At 43.7% G+C, this 17194-nt stretch overlaps 1 protein-coding gene across 1 annotated transcript in view; it reads left to right on the top strand.

Annotated features, from left to right (window-relative positions):
- TMEFF1 (transmembrane protein with EGF like and two follistatin like domains 1) overlaps window positions 1-17194 on the top strand; it is a 1099811-nt gene that overhangs the window by 129807 nt on the left and 952810 nt on the right. The window lies entirely within an intron of this gene.

Consider the following 17194-nt stretch of genomic DNA (forward strand, 5'->3'; position numbering starts at 1 on the left):
GTCCCTGAGTCACACAAGTTCCTTTTTAAAAATCCTATTGCCAATCCAGAGACCATTTCTCAGGGGCCCAAAGGCATTAAGGCTTCTACTGCTAAAAATCCTACCCCTTCTGATAGAGACTCCAGGGCGCTGGATAGATGGGATGAGAAGGTTTACACTTCTGCTACCTTGGCCATTAGGGCTTTAAACTGCCAGTTTCATATGTTAAAGTTTCAGCAACATGTTATTGGATTGCTTAAACATAAAATTATGTTGATTCCTGATTGTGTGGAAAATAAAGAATTACAGGATTTACTGCATTCTGCTGAACAGGTTGGAAAACATACTTTGCAATGTGCTTTTGATTCTTTAGAGGCCTCTTGCAGGGCTGCTGTTACTGGGTCTGTCACTTCAATCTCTGAAGGCATGCTTGGCTTAGGGAGCAATCTTTACCTGATCATGTTAAAGCTAAATTGTTGGATGCTCCTTAAATCAGGACTGCCTATTTAGCAGCAAGGCTGAGGAAGTTCTTAAAAAGATGGAACATAAAGCTAAATCTATGCAAACTGTTAAAGATTTCTTACAAGTTCAGCTTCCTAGATTTAGTAGGCAATGGCCCTCTAAAAATTGGTCCTTTCAAGCCCCTTCCAGGTCTTCTCAAGCCAAATCCAGACACAGCAGAATCCCCAAGTTTCAGTCCCAGGGAGCACACAGGACTAAGCAGTGGGGGGCCTCCACTTCCAAATTTGGGAGTAATAAGACTCCCCCCTATAGTAAACTGTCACAATGACTTTCTTTTAAAATTTTCAAGCACTTATCAACTGACTGCCCCTTTGGGGGGAAAGATTGCTCTTCATGCAAAGAAGTGGAAACTCATTACCCAGGACAAATGGATTTTAAATATAGTGTCCCAGTGATACAGATTTCACTTCCACATGTTGCCAACACCAACTGGGTGTCCGGACCTACCCCCAAATCAGTGGGCAAAGGCCCAAAACCAAGTACTTTCTCTCTTAAGCATGGGGGCTATTCAGTTGGTACCAGAAGAGGAAAAGGGACAAGGTTTCTACTCGAGACGTTTCCTGGTACCCAGAAAAGACAATTCATGGCATCCTATCCTGGACCTATCTACTCTAAACACCTTTCTGGAGATTCCAAAATTCAAGATGCTGACTCTTCACCAGTTGCTTCCTATGCTAGACAAAGATGCCTGGTTGGAAACACTAGATTTAAAAGAAGCATACCTGCACATCCCAATCAGGGAATCTTGCAGAAGATACCTTCTCTTCAAAGCAGGCTACACACACTATCAATTCTCTGCACTGCCCTTTGGCTTATCTACTGCGCCCAAGGTATTCACAAAGTGCCTAGCTCCAGTTATTGCATTTTGCAGGCAAAGAAATATTCAAACATATCCATACCTGGACAATTGTCTAATTCAGGTAGAAAGCCAGGACATACATTTGAATCATCTGGCCTTTGTGCAAAGGGTTCTAACCTGTCTGGGGTACACCATAAACGAAAAGAAATCTCACCTGGTACCCTGTCAACAAATTATATTCCTGGGAGCAAGCTTGAATACAACTTCCCAGATGGCTTACCTCACACCAGAGAAACAAATTCATAATCAAACAAATGGTCCAGGCAGCAGAAGATGTCAGCCAGAAGAAAGGTTTAATATTTTAAAAGTTCACCACAAACACTTTCACCCTGACAGGGCTTTTTCAAGTGTAAATGCAAACATAAAATCAGGTCTATAAATACTCCCATTCATGAAAAAGGCGCCAAAAAACTTTCTACTGGCTGACATCTGCTGCTGCCTGGACCTTTGGTTGATTATCAGTTTTTCCTTTTGGTCTTGCACCTGTTACTATTTTTTATTAGAGAAACAAATTCATTTGACAACCTATTTCAAACAAGTGGCCACAAAAACCCTGCTATCTGCAAGACAAATACTGCAAGCCTTGGGGTTCATGGCCTCCTGCATTCTTCTAATTCCATATCCAAGACTGCATATGAGGAAACTACATAGGTATCTAAAAAGCCTATGGTGTCAACATTCCCAGGATCTAGAAGCAATGATTCCTATCATACCTTGCCTACACCTAGAGTTCTTTTGGTGGGCAGAGGCCTGCCACCAAAACAAGGGACTACCTTTTACACCACGCCCTGCCATCCAAACCCTAACTACAGATGCATCAGACTATGCATGGGGGGCTCACCTGGCAGGGAAGTGCATTCAGGGCAAATGGAACCCAAGTCAAATGCACCTGCATATCAATCAAAAAGAAATGTTAGCTGTACAGAATGCTCTGACAGCCTTCAAGGACATTATTCTTCCAGGACAACTAATGGTAAAGACGGACAACACCACTGTTATGTGGTACATAAACAAGCAGGGGGGGGTACACATTCTTACCCCCTCTGCAGACTAGCCATGGCATTGTGGAACACAGCCTTGAGCTACCAAGTGCACCTACAAGCTCAATTCCTGCCAGGAAAATTAAATACATTGGCAGACGGACTAAGCAGAAACCTCATGGACCCACACGAGTGGAAACTGGAACCAAGGATTTTCAACATGTTGACAAGCAAATGGGGGAAGCCCAGATATAGACCCATTTGCCTCTCCCCAGAACTACCAATTGGACAAATTTTGCACAAGGACTCCCCACAAACAAGCCTGGAAAGTGGATGCTCTGTCCTTCAGCTGGAAAAAACTATCAGTCTATGCCTTCCCCCCTCTGCCTCTGCTCTCCAAAGTACTACTAAAAATCAAACAGGACAAACCAAGGATGATTTTGATTGCTCCAGACTGGCCACGCCAACACTGGTACCCCCTCCTGCCCAGTGTGTCACAGTTACCCCCATGCCACACCTGCCTCAGACTCCTTCCCTGTTGTCCCAGCAGAAGAACCAAATTCTGCACCCTCAGCTTCTAACACTGAACCTTGCAGCCTGGCTAACTACCTAATCTCTCCTTTACCATCCCTCAGTAAACCTGTGATGGATATAATTTTAGAGGCAAGGAGTCCTAGTACTAGAAAATCTTATGCTGAAAAATGGAAAAGATTCTGTGCCTGGAATTAATCTCCAGGGATGAGCACAGCAGCACCCAATTTAGCTCAGATTTTACAATACTTAACTGAGATGCTTCACAAGGGCCTGTCTTTTTCCTTCATTAAAATCCACACCTCAGTCATTTCAGCTCATTATAACACAAAACCTCCCCTGATGTTCTTGTTGTTTCACTGTTGCAGTCATTACACTTGAGTAACCTGCTGGCAGGTTGCCCTCAGTCGGCCTGAATTCCAAAGTCTTGTGTCCTGCGTCGGTTGCTGTCTTCTCTTCCATGATGTCAGGGGTATAAAACATACAGCAGACACCATTTTCTTTAGTCTTTCTTGCCGCATGGTGCCCGAAACAGAAGCATTTTGCAAGTGCCAGCCGGCCGACTACTGAAATATTCGCTTTTGAGTTTCAGAACCGAAGTCTTCAGTAAAGCTAAGTACCCCATTGGGGAAACTTTTTTCTTGCTTTTTACAAATGTCAGAAAAAGTTAATAATTGTATTACTTGTGGGAAGCAAATACCTCATAAAGATTTCCATTTATACTGTATTTCTTGCCTAGGCCCTGACCACAATGTCAGGAAGAAAAAGACTGCAACAGTACCAAACCTTGAAAAAACAAAAGTGGAAAGGCACCACACTCTCCGAAGAATGCCCAAATGAATTCAACTGTTGAATTTCAGCTTCCGTGTTATAATAAACACTTTAAAGGTTCAGGATAACCAAAAAAATAAGCAGGTCGAAGTAAACAGTTCTTTTATTCCACAGCACCACCACAAGTAAAACAAAACGATAAACACAAGCGCTTTCGTCCGTTAAGTAGCTTTTCAAGTGTACTGGTTGTTTGTAAAACTTCATATTTAAGTAAAGCAACCCTGTCATGTGCTTGCTTTAATTGAATTATCACCATCAATTAATTATATATAAAATAATAAAAGGACATTTTTTAAAATGAACTTCCTTCACTTGAAGTCCTGAACAATGCTTCCACTAAACATATAAATGCCCATCAAATGAACAGTGAGAATAAGACATTAATTGAAAAATCTCATGATGTTATAAAAAGTTTTTTGTTTAAAAAGTTATAACATTAAATACAATGCTAACGTATTTTATATATAATTAATTGATGGTGATAATTCAATTAAAGCAAGCACATGACAGGGTTGCTTTACTTAAATATGAAGTTTTACAAACAACCAGTACACTTGAAAAAGCCCGTTACGAACGGGCGAAAGCACTTGTGTTTATCGTTTTGTTTTACTTGTGGTGGTGCTGTGGAATAAAGGAACTGTTTACTTCGACCTGCTTATTTTTTTGGTTATCCTGAACCTTTAAAGTGTTTATTATAACACAGAAGCTGAAATTCAACAGTTGAATTCATTTGGGCATTCTTCGGAGAGTGTGGTGCCTGACCACAATGTGCCTAGCTGTCGGTTTTGTGCTAGATTTAACCAACGCACTATTAAGCGTCGATATATTTTTGCATCTAAGTATTTTGGCAACAGATGTAACTACCCCGAGATGTCATCGGATAGCAATCCGACTACCGGAGTACATAAAAAATGCAAAGAAAAGGACAGAGAAAGGCGGTCGAGATCCAAAACCGATGACGAAGCTTCTCCTAAGCCAGTCACCGGTTCACCAGTACTCAGTGAGACACTTTCTCAGCCACTGATACCCACTACCTTCGAGTCGCAGGCCTCTACCGACACCCATGTGAAGTCAGGCATGCCGCAAGATACTCAAGGTATTGGACTGACGGATTTATCTCCCTCAGATGGGTCTGGAGTCGCTGAGCAGGCATCGGCTTCTGAGGGTGTATTCAGACCTCAACGTTTTTACATCAAACCGACAAAAGCTGCAAAACCAAAGGCAAAGACACCTTCTAAAACTAATAAACCGATGCCTGAGCCACTTGCACAGGCTTCCATGCTTAAAAAACAGATGATCAAAATGGCTCAAGACTTTATTACCTTGATCAGGGGTACCCATCCCCCTCCAGATAAGAGGCCTAGGCAAGACACTGACTGTGAATCTTCAGATCAGGTTTCTATTTCTTCTGATTCCTCTTCTGATCAGGAATTATCTTTACCTCCCTATGAGGATTCTGATGCTGAGGACTCTATTCCATCTGCATCTCCTCCTGAGGATTATTCTTTTGGCGAAACCTTGCATACTTTGAGAGAGCATTTTCCCTGGGAGAGTCAAGACTTCTCAGAATCAAAAAAGAGACTCAGGGATTTCCTCCTTCTCCCTCAGCACAAGCCTTTGGCCATTCCCCCGTGTTAGACATTGTGGATCTCCAGGGATGAGCACAGCAGCACCCAATTTACCTCAGATTTTACAATACTTAACTGAGATGCTTCAGAAGGGCCTGTCTTTTTCCTCCATTAAAATCCATGCCACAGCCATTTCAGCTCATTATAACACAGAACCTCCACTGTTCTCTCATCCACTGCTCAAGCAGTTCCTCAGAGGGGCCAAAAATTTGAGGCCACCCAGGAGAGCTCCAACCCCTGCCTGGGACCTTAACTTTGTTTTGGAGAAACTCACTCTACGTCCTTTCGAGCCAGCTGCTACTACGGACTTAAAATTTCTTTCTTGGAAAACCGCTTTCTTTTTAGCAATCACTTCAGCTAGAAGGGTATTTGAATTACAGGCCCTTATGGCAGTGGATCCTTTCATCATCTTTCATGCGGACAGGGTATCCCTCAGAATCAATCCTTCCTTCATTCCCAAGGTGGTATCCAGTGTGGCTCCTAATCAGTCCATTCATTTGCCAACCTTCTTTCCCAGTCCGCAGAACAAAGGGGAACGGATACTGCATTCCTTAGATGTGCACAGACAACTTAGATTCTACTTGGACAGGACTAAACCTCAAAGGAAATCTCAACAACTGCTGGTGGCATTTGCTGCAGGGGCAGAGGGGAAGGCTATTTCAAAGCAAACCATTTCAAAATGGATAGGCCATTGCATTCATTTCTGCTATAAGCACCATGGAAAACCTATCCCTCAGGGGATCAAACCTCACTCCACCAGGTCTGCATCTACCTCTACAGCCTTTCTCAGAGGCATCCCTACCAGGGACATCCTAGAAGCTGCTAAATGGAGTTCTGTACATACTTTCACCAAGCATTATCATTTGCCAATTTTCTCTAAATTCAGAGCTGGCTTTGCCACTGCAGTCTTGCAGGGCCTTATAGCTGATCCTAATGCTATTTAAATTCCACCTCCCAACCATAGCTTTGGGAATCTACCCAAATATAATGACTGCAACAGTGAAACATGAAGAACATAGTACAGTTGTGTACACTTACCATAAATGTAGATGTTCGAGTGTATTCACTGTTGCAGTTCTGGTTACCCTCCCTCCAGCCCCTTAACTTCTTTTGGTTATACCTCTACTTTACTTTACTATGCTTAAAAGCTTTTTGGTGCATTTGCTTTTTTGTTGGAGGTATATCATTGTACTTTTATATTTAATTGCTTCCCATTAGAGGGGCACCTGACATCTGGGGCAAGAAAAACTGATGTAATAGCGTCGGCTGCATGTTTTATACCCATGACAACCAGACGTCATTGAAGAAGGGACAGCAACCGATGCAGGACCCAAGACTTTTTTAATCAGGCCGACTGAGGGCTACCTGCAAGCAGGTAACCCAAATTTAATGACTGCAACAGTGAATACACTCGAACATCTACATTATGGTAAGTGTACACAATTGTACTTTCTTGATGTAGATTGAGACACCGCCACTATTATTCCCTATCAGTGCAGTTGGTGGTCTAAGTATGTGGAAGGCACTGAAGCCTTGCACTGCTGGGGTACTCTGAGCAGCTTTAAAGAATGTCTAGGTAACCTCACAGATGAAGGAGTGAAGCTTTTGTTTAGAATCCTGGATTTGAGCAGTAGGACCTTTAGATTTCCTTGGGTAGATTTTGCTATGTTGGAAGGTTTGTCAATTTGGCATTGCCTAAAAAGAGGCTGTATGTGAGAGGAAAATATTTGTTTTATCCAATATTCAAAACTCTAGAGGAGACAGGTGCAGACCATCCATGGCACATGATTTGTTAACCATATCTTCCCACACTGACAAAAATTGTATCCCCTAGAATTATGCCAAAAACTATGCCAATTATTAAAGTCAGTCATTTTCTGTTCACATTGTGGCATCATCCTTTTTGAAGGTACAATGTTGCTAAATGCAAGACACATACCAGCTTGTGACACATTATCCAAGAACTCCATAATATCTCTCTTCATATAGTCTGTGGTTGTATGTCTCAGGTAATTTACACTTACATGGACTACAACTGATTCATACTGGCTGGTACCTGTGGTGCAGTGACTTGAGTGCATGCATAACTTGATGGATCATGGCCCCTGATAGGCACCTGGTTGTTATTTGTTCTTTGTTCAGCCTGTTGACTGGGTTATCAGTATGTCGCACAATGTAGTCCCCTATGACTATAGTCCCTGGGTAGTGTACTCGCTTGCCTTCTGGGCTTGTTAATTGAGGCTTTACTGGGTGTGGCTGTATATGCAGTGTTAGGTGTTCTTTCTGCTGAGTGCTTTAGTTTGCTGAGGATAGTTTTTATAGATGGAATATCTGGGATATCTTTGGGGTTTGGGAAGATTGCAGTTAAGTGTATTATCATAAGTAGGTCTATGTGTGTGGGGGGGTACATACTATGTGTGGTGGGTGTACTGTGTGTGTTTCTGACAACCAGATAGTTATTATGAGTGTTTACATGTGAGAATTTTGCCTCCAGAGACATTGTGTATATACATCTCCCGCTTACTGTATTTCTTTCTTTGAGGATTAAGTAGTTGTTGCTGAACATTAGACAATTGTTATGTTGTTTCAATATTCCCATATCATCCAAACTGGCTGTGGAGAAATTGAGAAGGTGCATGTCTATAATGTCATTTCCTTTACTGGGTGAGCTACCAGGGTGCGGTGCACAATGAGTTAATAGTGGGCCGATTACAGGTACTTTTGGAGTGAGAGACTAGACTGAGCTATATAATACTAAGTTCAAGGGGCAGTGCTCCTTAGCATGTAAACTCGCTGTTCTATGCTAATCAAAGTACAAAGTAGCTGCTCTGCACTCACCAAGTTACTGGCACAATCTCAGAGGTGGTTTTATATGGATAATTTGGTTTCTAACTGCATCTATACAGGGCACTGCTAACCACTGCTGCATGATGAACAGTGGGCACACAAATGTGCCACATGTACGTAGGCACTTAAAACAGGAAACTTGCCTCTAAGCTCTCTGGCCAATAAAACAACTACACGTACAGCTATCTAATGTGTTCCCATCTCTGATAGACCATGCCACCACCTACTGCAAGTAGATGGGACTATTCCAGTCCTATTAGTGTAAAATTGTCAAAAAAGATTGCTTGAGAGTTTAATGCTACCACAAAACAACTTACCTGGAACAAGGCAATTGCAAATCATCATCATCATCATCATCATCCCCTTTTTCCCATTTACATGGGGTCGGGGTATCGTATTAACTGTCGCCATCTCTCTCGATTCAGTGCCACTCTCCTGCCTTCTTCAACACTCATGCCTGACTGTCGCAGATCTTCTTTCACACAATCCATCCACCTCTTTGCTGGACGCCCTCGCTTCCTCTTACCTTCTTCCTGTCTGTCCCAAATCTCCCTCACCAGATTGTCTTCTGCTTTTCTACACATGTGCCCATACCATCGTAATCTGTTTTCTTTGATATTTTCTGCAATTGGAGCTTCTTTGGCTTCTGCTCTTATGTCCTCATTTCTTCGCCTGTCCCACAGTGTGCATCCTAACACCTTTCTCAGGCACTTCATTTCCATCACCTCTAGCTTCTTCAACTGTTCTGCCTTTACTGCCCAAGTTTCTGTACCATACAGTAGTACTGGTCGCACCACTGTCTTGTACACCTTACTTTTCAGCTTCTTTGGCATTCTTCTGTCATATACTACACCTGATACTCTATGCCAGTCGGCTGCAGCCCCTCTGATTGTAGCTTTGACCTCTTCATTCAGACTACCCTTCTCCTCAACCACCCCTCCCAGATACTTGAAGCTGTTTACCTGTTCCACTATCTTCCCATCTATCTCTATTCTCAGCTTCTTCTGATTTCCCCAATCTGCTGCCTTTACCACTGTCTTATCTGTGCTTAGTTTCATCCCATGTGCTTTCAGATTTGCATTCCATTCTCCTATCCTTTGCTGAAGTTCTAGATCAGAGTCTGCCTGTACTGCCACAATTGCAAATATTAGGGTCTTTTAAAATGATTTAAAGTGCAAAATCAACAAATAAAGCAGTTGCACTTTAAAACAATTGATTGAACTACAAACAATAAAGTGAATCTCTTATCTGTGAAGGATGGAGAAGGATTAGATCAGGACCCTCTCAGAGTGTGGCAAGGGTTCCAAGCAGGTGGGAGCTCTCAAAACATGAGAAGGAGACAATTTGTAATAAAGGAGGTTTATTCAAGTGCAGTACTGGATTACTGGGTGGGTACTCAGTGTTATGCATTTATGGAAAGCAATGGATGGGAAAAGTTCTTAAATAGCTTACACAGCAGATAATTGCAATGAAAGAGAGAAGGGAGGGATGCTGAAAGCCAGATTACCATAAGAGGCAGAAGCCAGAGATACAGTGGCAAAAAGCAGACAACCAGAGAGGGATCCAGTCAATTAAAGCCAATATTGGAGCTGTAGTCTTGCAACTCTGGCTACAGGTCATTGACCCCAAATAGGTTAGAATTTCAGAAACTGTAGCTTAATGCCTCAGCTTTAAAAGCACCAAAGCTCTAATTCTGGTGCAAAATTCACAATATTGCCATTACTGCAGTCCCACAACAGACTAATGTGATAGACTATGTAGAAATGTACCAGTAATGCTTTTTATGGAAAAATACAGAAATAACTAAATGAGGCTAAAATCTGGCAGTAGTTCACAGTTCTGCCACAACTGCAAATGAAAGTACAAAACTAAAGCCAAGCCCCGGAGAGGGATCAAAATAAAAGCACATAGCTTTTACAAGTACTTCTAATTATGGAGGTAGAAGAGCAGCATACTGTATAAGTGATGCTACAGCCTTGCAATAAATTGCAATCTTCTCACGACTGCAAGTGAAGCTACAAGTCTAAGGTTCCAGAACAAACTAAAAAAATGCAAACATAACTTTTTTGGCTAAAACATGGAAAAAAAGCAGAAAAGAACCAAAAAATGTCTCATCACCCAGGTCTCTATAAGTGCAAGTTAAACATTTAAGCAGAATTTAAGTAAAATCTTTTTTCCTCCCTTTTGATTAAAAGCTTGTTTCTCACACTTCAGGGTTTTCCTCACCTTTCAGAGCAAAAATTGTCATATATTGATGGTGTGACATCCACATGCTGTGCCAGTAATCAAGGAGCCTGAATCCTCACCACTGACACTGGAGAGAGGTACGCTCGGAACGCAAATGGATACATGCAGTATTTCCAGATGCAGACCTCTCTACATCAAGCACAATTTCTGTAAAAGAGCCCATAGGGAACACACTAGAGCCCAGGGTCTGGAGTTCTCTAAATCTGTTTCCTTCCAGGTTGCCAGTAACAATCCCCACTGGTACAGCTTGTAGGGTTAGGTCCTCAGCCAAGTGTCCAAGCCAACTCCTCCAGCACCCTCTCTGTAAACCCGGTGCTTTGTGTCTCTGCCGCAAGTAGCTGACACACACACCCATGCTCACACACACACACACACACACACACACACACACACACACACACACACACACACACACACACACACACACATATACACATCTGGGAAAGGCTGGCACAGATTTACCTGCTGTGCCCCCTTCTGTCCAGAGTATAAGGTAGATGTTCTTCGTGTTTCACTGTTGGAGTCATCACACTTGGGTTATCCTGCCAGGGGTAGCCCCAGTCGGCCCGAATACCAGAGGCTTAGTATTTCTGTGTCGGTTTCTGTCACTCCAGGACTGATGTCAGGTCGTCAGTGGTATAAAATCAGGCAGCTGACGCCATTACATCAGTCTTTCTTGCTGAGGAGCCCGAAGCAGTTCGCACGAGTGTCGGTTGGCCGCTACCTGAGTTTTCATTTCAGAATTAAAGATGATGTCTTCCAAAGCTAAGTACCCTGTTGGGGATCCTTTTTTCTTGCTCTAACCGATGTCAGAAAAAGTTAACAATTGTCTGGCCCGTGGAAAGCAAATACCACACCGAGATTTCCATTCTTACTGCGTCACCTGTTTAGGCCCAGACCACAACGTCCCTCGCTGTCGCTTTTGTGCTTTGTTCAACGCCAGAACTATACATCATCGGGCCCTTATTGTAGCTAAATATTTTTGCTCTCGATCTCCGTATTCTGAAATGGCTTCGGTAAGCCATCCGACTACCGATCTTCCAAAAAAAAGTAAGGATAAAGACAGAGACAGACCGCACAGGTCCAAAACTGCAGACGACACTTCCGTTAAGCTAGTCGCCAGTTCACCGGTCCTCAGTGAGGCGCTTCCGTAGTCCCTGATGCCCACTTCTGTGGATTCGCCTGCCACTACCGAAACCTGTTCAAAGTCCGGTATGCTGCGAGACTCTTCTTTGACTAAGGATCCTGTGGATATCTCTACCATGGATGGGTCCAGAGCCGCTGAGCAGGCACTGGCTTCTGAGGAAGTTTTTTGCACTACGATACTCGACACAAACCGATGACTTCTTTCGCGTCTTCAGTTCTTCCTAAAACTACCGAGTTTCTAAGGCGCAGGGTACGAACTACGCCTAAAAAAAATAACGACCCAAGCTCAAGCACCTGCTTCCATGTCTCAATTTCAAATGCTTAAAATGGCAAAAGACCTTATCTTGCTTATTAGGGGAAGGCAAGCCTACCCCTTCCAAAAGAAAAAAGAGACTTGTCCCCAGCAGTTTTATCTGACGAGGAGTCCGATGACTCTGAGGTTTCTGAATATGAAGAAATGCAGCCCTTGTCTGCTTATGAGGATTCAGATGCAGAGTAATCCATTCCTTTTGCCTCTCCTCCAAAGGATTTTTCATTTGGTGGATCCCTACATACTTTAAGGGAGCATTTCCAATGGGAGTGTCAGGACTATCCTCAGTCCAAAAAGAGACTCAGGGAATTCTTAGATTTACCACAGCACAGACCTTTAGCCATTCCTCCTGTCATGGATGTTGTGGATGATGTTTTTATGGAATCCACTTTAACTCTTGACACCCTTCCTCCTGCTCCCAGGAAGCCTGACCGGTATTACAGAGTCCCTGACTTTCACAATTTTTTTTCAAAAATCCTACTGCGGATCCAGAGGTCATCTCCCAAGGACCTAAAGGAACAAAAGCAACCACAGCTAAGAATCTCACCCCCTCGGACAGGGATTCCCGAGCTTTAGACAGATGGGGTAAAAAAGTATACACCACTGCAACTCTTGTCATTACAGCACTAAATTGCCAGTTCCACATGCTGAAATACCAGCAACATACTATGGGACTCCTTAAACTAAAAATATCTACCTTTCCGGCTTGTGCAGAAAATAAAGAATTACAGGAGCTTATGCATTCTGCAAGCCAAGTTACTAGATACACCTTGCAATGTGGCTTTGATGCCCCTAGAAGCATCCTTCAGGGCAGCAGTCACAGGTTCTGTACTTAGAAGACATGCTTGGCTTAAGGAACAGACCTTGCCAGACCATGTCAAATCAAAACTATTGGACGCACCATTGAACAAAGACAATTTGTTTGGCACCAGGGCAGAAGAGGTCTTAAAAAAGATGGAAGAAAAAGCTAAATCTATGCAGACAGTTAAAGACTTCTTGCAGGTCTAGCCTCTGAAGTTCAGTAGGCATTGCCCCTGCAAGCACTGGTCCTTTCCAGCCCCATCAAGACCAGCTCAGACAAGATCTAGGGGAAGCAGACCCCCCCAGACAGCAGTCCCAGGGAATGCAGAGATCTAAGCAATGGAGTTCCTCCACTTCAAAAACAGGGAGTGCTAAGCCACCCCCTTATGGAAAGAACTCACAATGACTTTACACCTCCTCCCCTTACCTCTGCCCACCTGCTTGTGCCCCTAGGAGGAAAACTCTCCTCCCATGCCAAAAACTGGGCCTCTATCACCAACGACCGATGGGTTCTCAACATAGTGTCCCAGGGATGCAAATTTTATTTCCACACTCTACCTACCCCAAAAGGGTTCCCAGATCTTCCTCTAAACCAGTGGGCAGAGGCACAAAACCAAGTCCATTCCCTGCTCTCCATGAGGGCAATACAGCCTGTTCTTCTAGACCAGATAGGCCAAAGATGTTCTTCGTGTTTCACTGTTGCAGTCATTACATTTGGGGTATCCTGCTGGCAGGTTGCCCTCAGTCAGCCTGAATTCCAAAGTCTTGGGTCCTGCATCGGTTGCTGACGTCCCTGACGTCAGGTCGTCAGGGGTATAAAAGATGCAGCCGACGCCATTTTATTCAGTCTTTCTTGCCACGCGGTGCCCGAAGCAGAAACAGTTTGCAAGTGCCGGTCGGCCGACTCCTGAGATTTTCGTGTTTGAGTTTCAGATCCAAAGTCTTCATTAAAAGCTAAGTACCCCATTGGGGAAACTTTTTTCTTGCTCCAGACTGATGTCAGAAAAAGTTAATAATTGTATTTCTTGTGGGAAGCAAATACCTCATAAGGACTTTCATTCTTACTGTATTCCTTGCCTAGGCCCTGATCACGACTTTGCTAGTTGTCGGTTTTGTGCTAGATTTAACCAATGCACTATTAAGCGTCGGTATGATTTTGCATTAAGCTATTTTGGGTGAAGATTTAATTATACAATGTTGTCGGATAGCCATCCGACTACCAGAGTTCACAAAAAACGCAAAGAAAAAGAAAAAGACAGGCAACCGAGGTCCAAAACTGACGACGAAGCTGCTCCTAAGCAAGTCACCGGTTCTCAGTGAGGCGCTTTCGCAGCCCCTGACGCCCGCTACTTTAGAGTCGCAGGCCGCTACCGACTCCTACGTGGAGTCGGCCAGGCCACAGGAAACTCAAGGTATTGGAGCCTTGGAGATTATTCCCTCAGATGGGTCCGGAGCCGCTGAGCAGGCATCGGCTTCTGAGAGTGTATTAAGACCTAAACAATTATATATTAAACCGACTTCAAAGACAAAGACTAAAACACCTTTAAAGACAAAGAAGCAAGTTCACCAGCCACAAGGACAGGCCTCCATGCCCAAAAAACAGATGCTCAAAATGGCCGAAGACTTAATTACCTTGATCAGGGGGGTTCCCATCCCCCTCCTGATAAGAGGCCTAGGCAAGAGACAGACTATGAATCTTCAGATCAGGTTTCCATTTCTTCTGATTCCTCTTCTGATCAGGAATATTCTCTTCCCCCCATGAGGATTCTGATGCTGAAGAATCAATTCCTTCAGCTTCTCCTCCTGAGGACTACTCTTTTGGGGAAAGCTGGCATACCATGAGGGAGCACTTCCACTGGGAGAGCCAAGATTTTTCAGCATCTAAGAAAAGGCTCAGAGACTTCCTTTTACTTCCTCAACACAGGCCTCTAGCTATTCCACCTGTGTTTGACATTGTAGATGATGTGTTCTCGGAGTCCAGTCTGACCCCTGACTCTCTACCTCCAGCTCTTGTTAAGCCGGACAGATACTACAGGATCCCTGACTCTCATAAATTCCTTTTCAAAAACCCTACTGCAGACCCAGAAACTATTTCTCAGGGTCCAAAAGGGGTCAAGGCTTCTACTGCAAAAAACCCTACCCCCTCTGATTTGGATTCTAGGGCTCTGGATAGATGGGGAAAAAAATTTACACATCTGCTACTTTGTCTATAAGGGCCTTAAATTGCCAGCTTCATATGCTCAATTATCAGCAATATATCATGACACTGCTTAAACAGAAAATGATGGCAAATTCTGAATGTGCAGAAAACAAAGAAATACAGGATTTATTGCATGCAGCTGAACAAGTTGGAAAGCATACTTTGCAATGTGGTTTTGATTCTCTGGAGGCCTCCTGCAGGGCCGCTGTTATGGGTTCTGTCATTAGGAGGCATGCTTGGTTAAAAGAACAAAATCTGCCTGACCATGTTAAAGCAAAATTATTAGATGCTCCTTTACAACATGATACCTTGTTTGGTGTTAAGGCAGAAGAGGTGTTAAAGAAAATGGAAGACAAAGCTAAATCTATGCAAACGGTCAAGGATTTCTTACATGTACAGCCACCTAGATTTAGCAGACACTGGCCTACAAAGAATTGGTCCTTTCCAGTCTCAGACAGACCTCAAAGGGGCAGATCCAGATGCCCTAGAGGCAGATCACAGCCACAAGGATCCTACAGGTCTAAGCAGTGGAGTGCCTCTACCTCCAAAGGTGGAGAGGACAAATCACAATCATACAGGAAACAGTCCCAATGACTTCCCCCTGCCTGCACCAAGCACTTATCTTCTGACAGCACCCTTAGAGGGAAAACTAGCACTTTTTTCTCCAAATTGGAATATTATAACCCAGGACAAATGGGTTCTAGACATAGTGTCTCAAGGCTACAAGTTTCATTTCCATACCCTACCAAGGGCAAACGGTTAGCCAGACCTGCCAAAAGATCAATGGGCAGAGGCTCAAAAACAAGTCGCAGCTCTCATGGACATGAGGGCTATTCAACAAGTGCCTCAGCAAGAGCAGGGACAAGGATTTTACTCAAGACTGTTCTTGGTACCCAGAAAGGGCCAAGCATGGAGACCAATACTGGACCTGTCTATTCTAAACACTTTCCTGGATATGCCAAAATTCAAGATGTTGACCTTACAGCAGCTTCTGCCCATGCTGGGCAGCAAGGCTTGGCTCATGACTTTAGACCTAAAAGAGGCATACCTGCATGTCCCAATCAGAAAACCATGCAGAAGATTCCTCAGATTCAAGGCTGGCTCAAAGCATTACCAATACTCTGCACTGCCCTTTGGCTTAACTACTGCACCCAGGGTCTTCACAAAGTGCCTGGCACCAGTAATTGCTTACTGCAGACAAAGAGGAATAGAAATATATCCTTACTTGGACGACTGCCTCATACAAGCAGAGAACAATGACATTCTACTACAGCATCTGACGTTTGTGATAAGACTTTTAACATGCCTAGGGTACACAGTCAACAAAAAGAAATCAAAACTAGTACCCTCTCAAGAGATAATATTCCTGGGAGCAAGCTTAAATACAACTGCCCAGATGGCTTATCTCACTCCAGACAAACAAAGGCAACTGACTACCTATTTCAAGGAAATGGCAACAAAGGCCCAGTTATCTGCAAGAAAAATTCTGCAGGCTTTGGGCTTCATGGCATCCTGCATCTTACTAATTCCATATGCAAGACTGCATATGAGGAAAATTCAATGGTACCTAAAAAGTGTTTGGACGCAACATTGCCACAGTCTGGAAACAATTATTACTCTAATTCCCTGCCTGCAACAGGAGTTTCGATGGTGAACAAAGGCTTGTCACCAAAACAAGGGACAGCCATTCTTACTACCCGTAGCCAAGCAGAGCCTAACGACGGATGCATCAGATTATGCCTGGGGGGCACACATGGCAGGAAGAGGCATTCAGGGCACCTGGTCCACAAACCAAAAGCATCTACATATCAGTCAAAAGGAGATGCTAGCTGTTCAAAATGCCCTGACAGCCTTCAAGGACCTACTTCATCCAGGACAACTGCTGATAAAGACAGACAACACCATGGTCATGTGGTACATAAAGAAGCCGTGGGGGCACTCATTCTTATCCCCTGTACAGACTAGCCATGGCTTTATGGGACACAGCATTGACTTACCAAGTTCATCTGCAGGCGCAATTCCTGCCAGGAAAGGAAAACACTCTGGCAGACGAACTAAGCAGAAACCTCATGGATCCCCACGAGTGGCACCTGTCTTCAGCATGATAACAAAGAAATGGGGACGCCCGGACATAGATCTATTTGCCTGCCCTCAAAACAATCAACTAAAAAGATTCTGCACAAGGACTTATCACAGACAAGCTTGGAAATTGGATGCCCTATCTTTCAACTGGACAAACCTATCAGTATATGCCTTTCCTCCACTACCTCTCCTCCACAAGGTACTCCTAAAGGTCAGGCAGGAGAAACCAAA

This window comes from Protopterus annectens, chromosome 3.part0 (assembly GCF_019279795.1).
Source record: "Protopterus annectens isolate FY-2018-M chromosome 3.part0, PAN1.0, whole genome shotgun sequence".
Taxonomy (NCBI): domain Eukaryota; kingdom Metazoa; phylum Chordata; order Ceratodontiformes; family Protopteridae; genus Protopterus; species Protopterus annectens.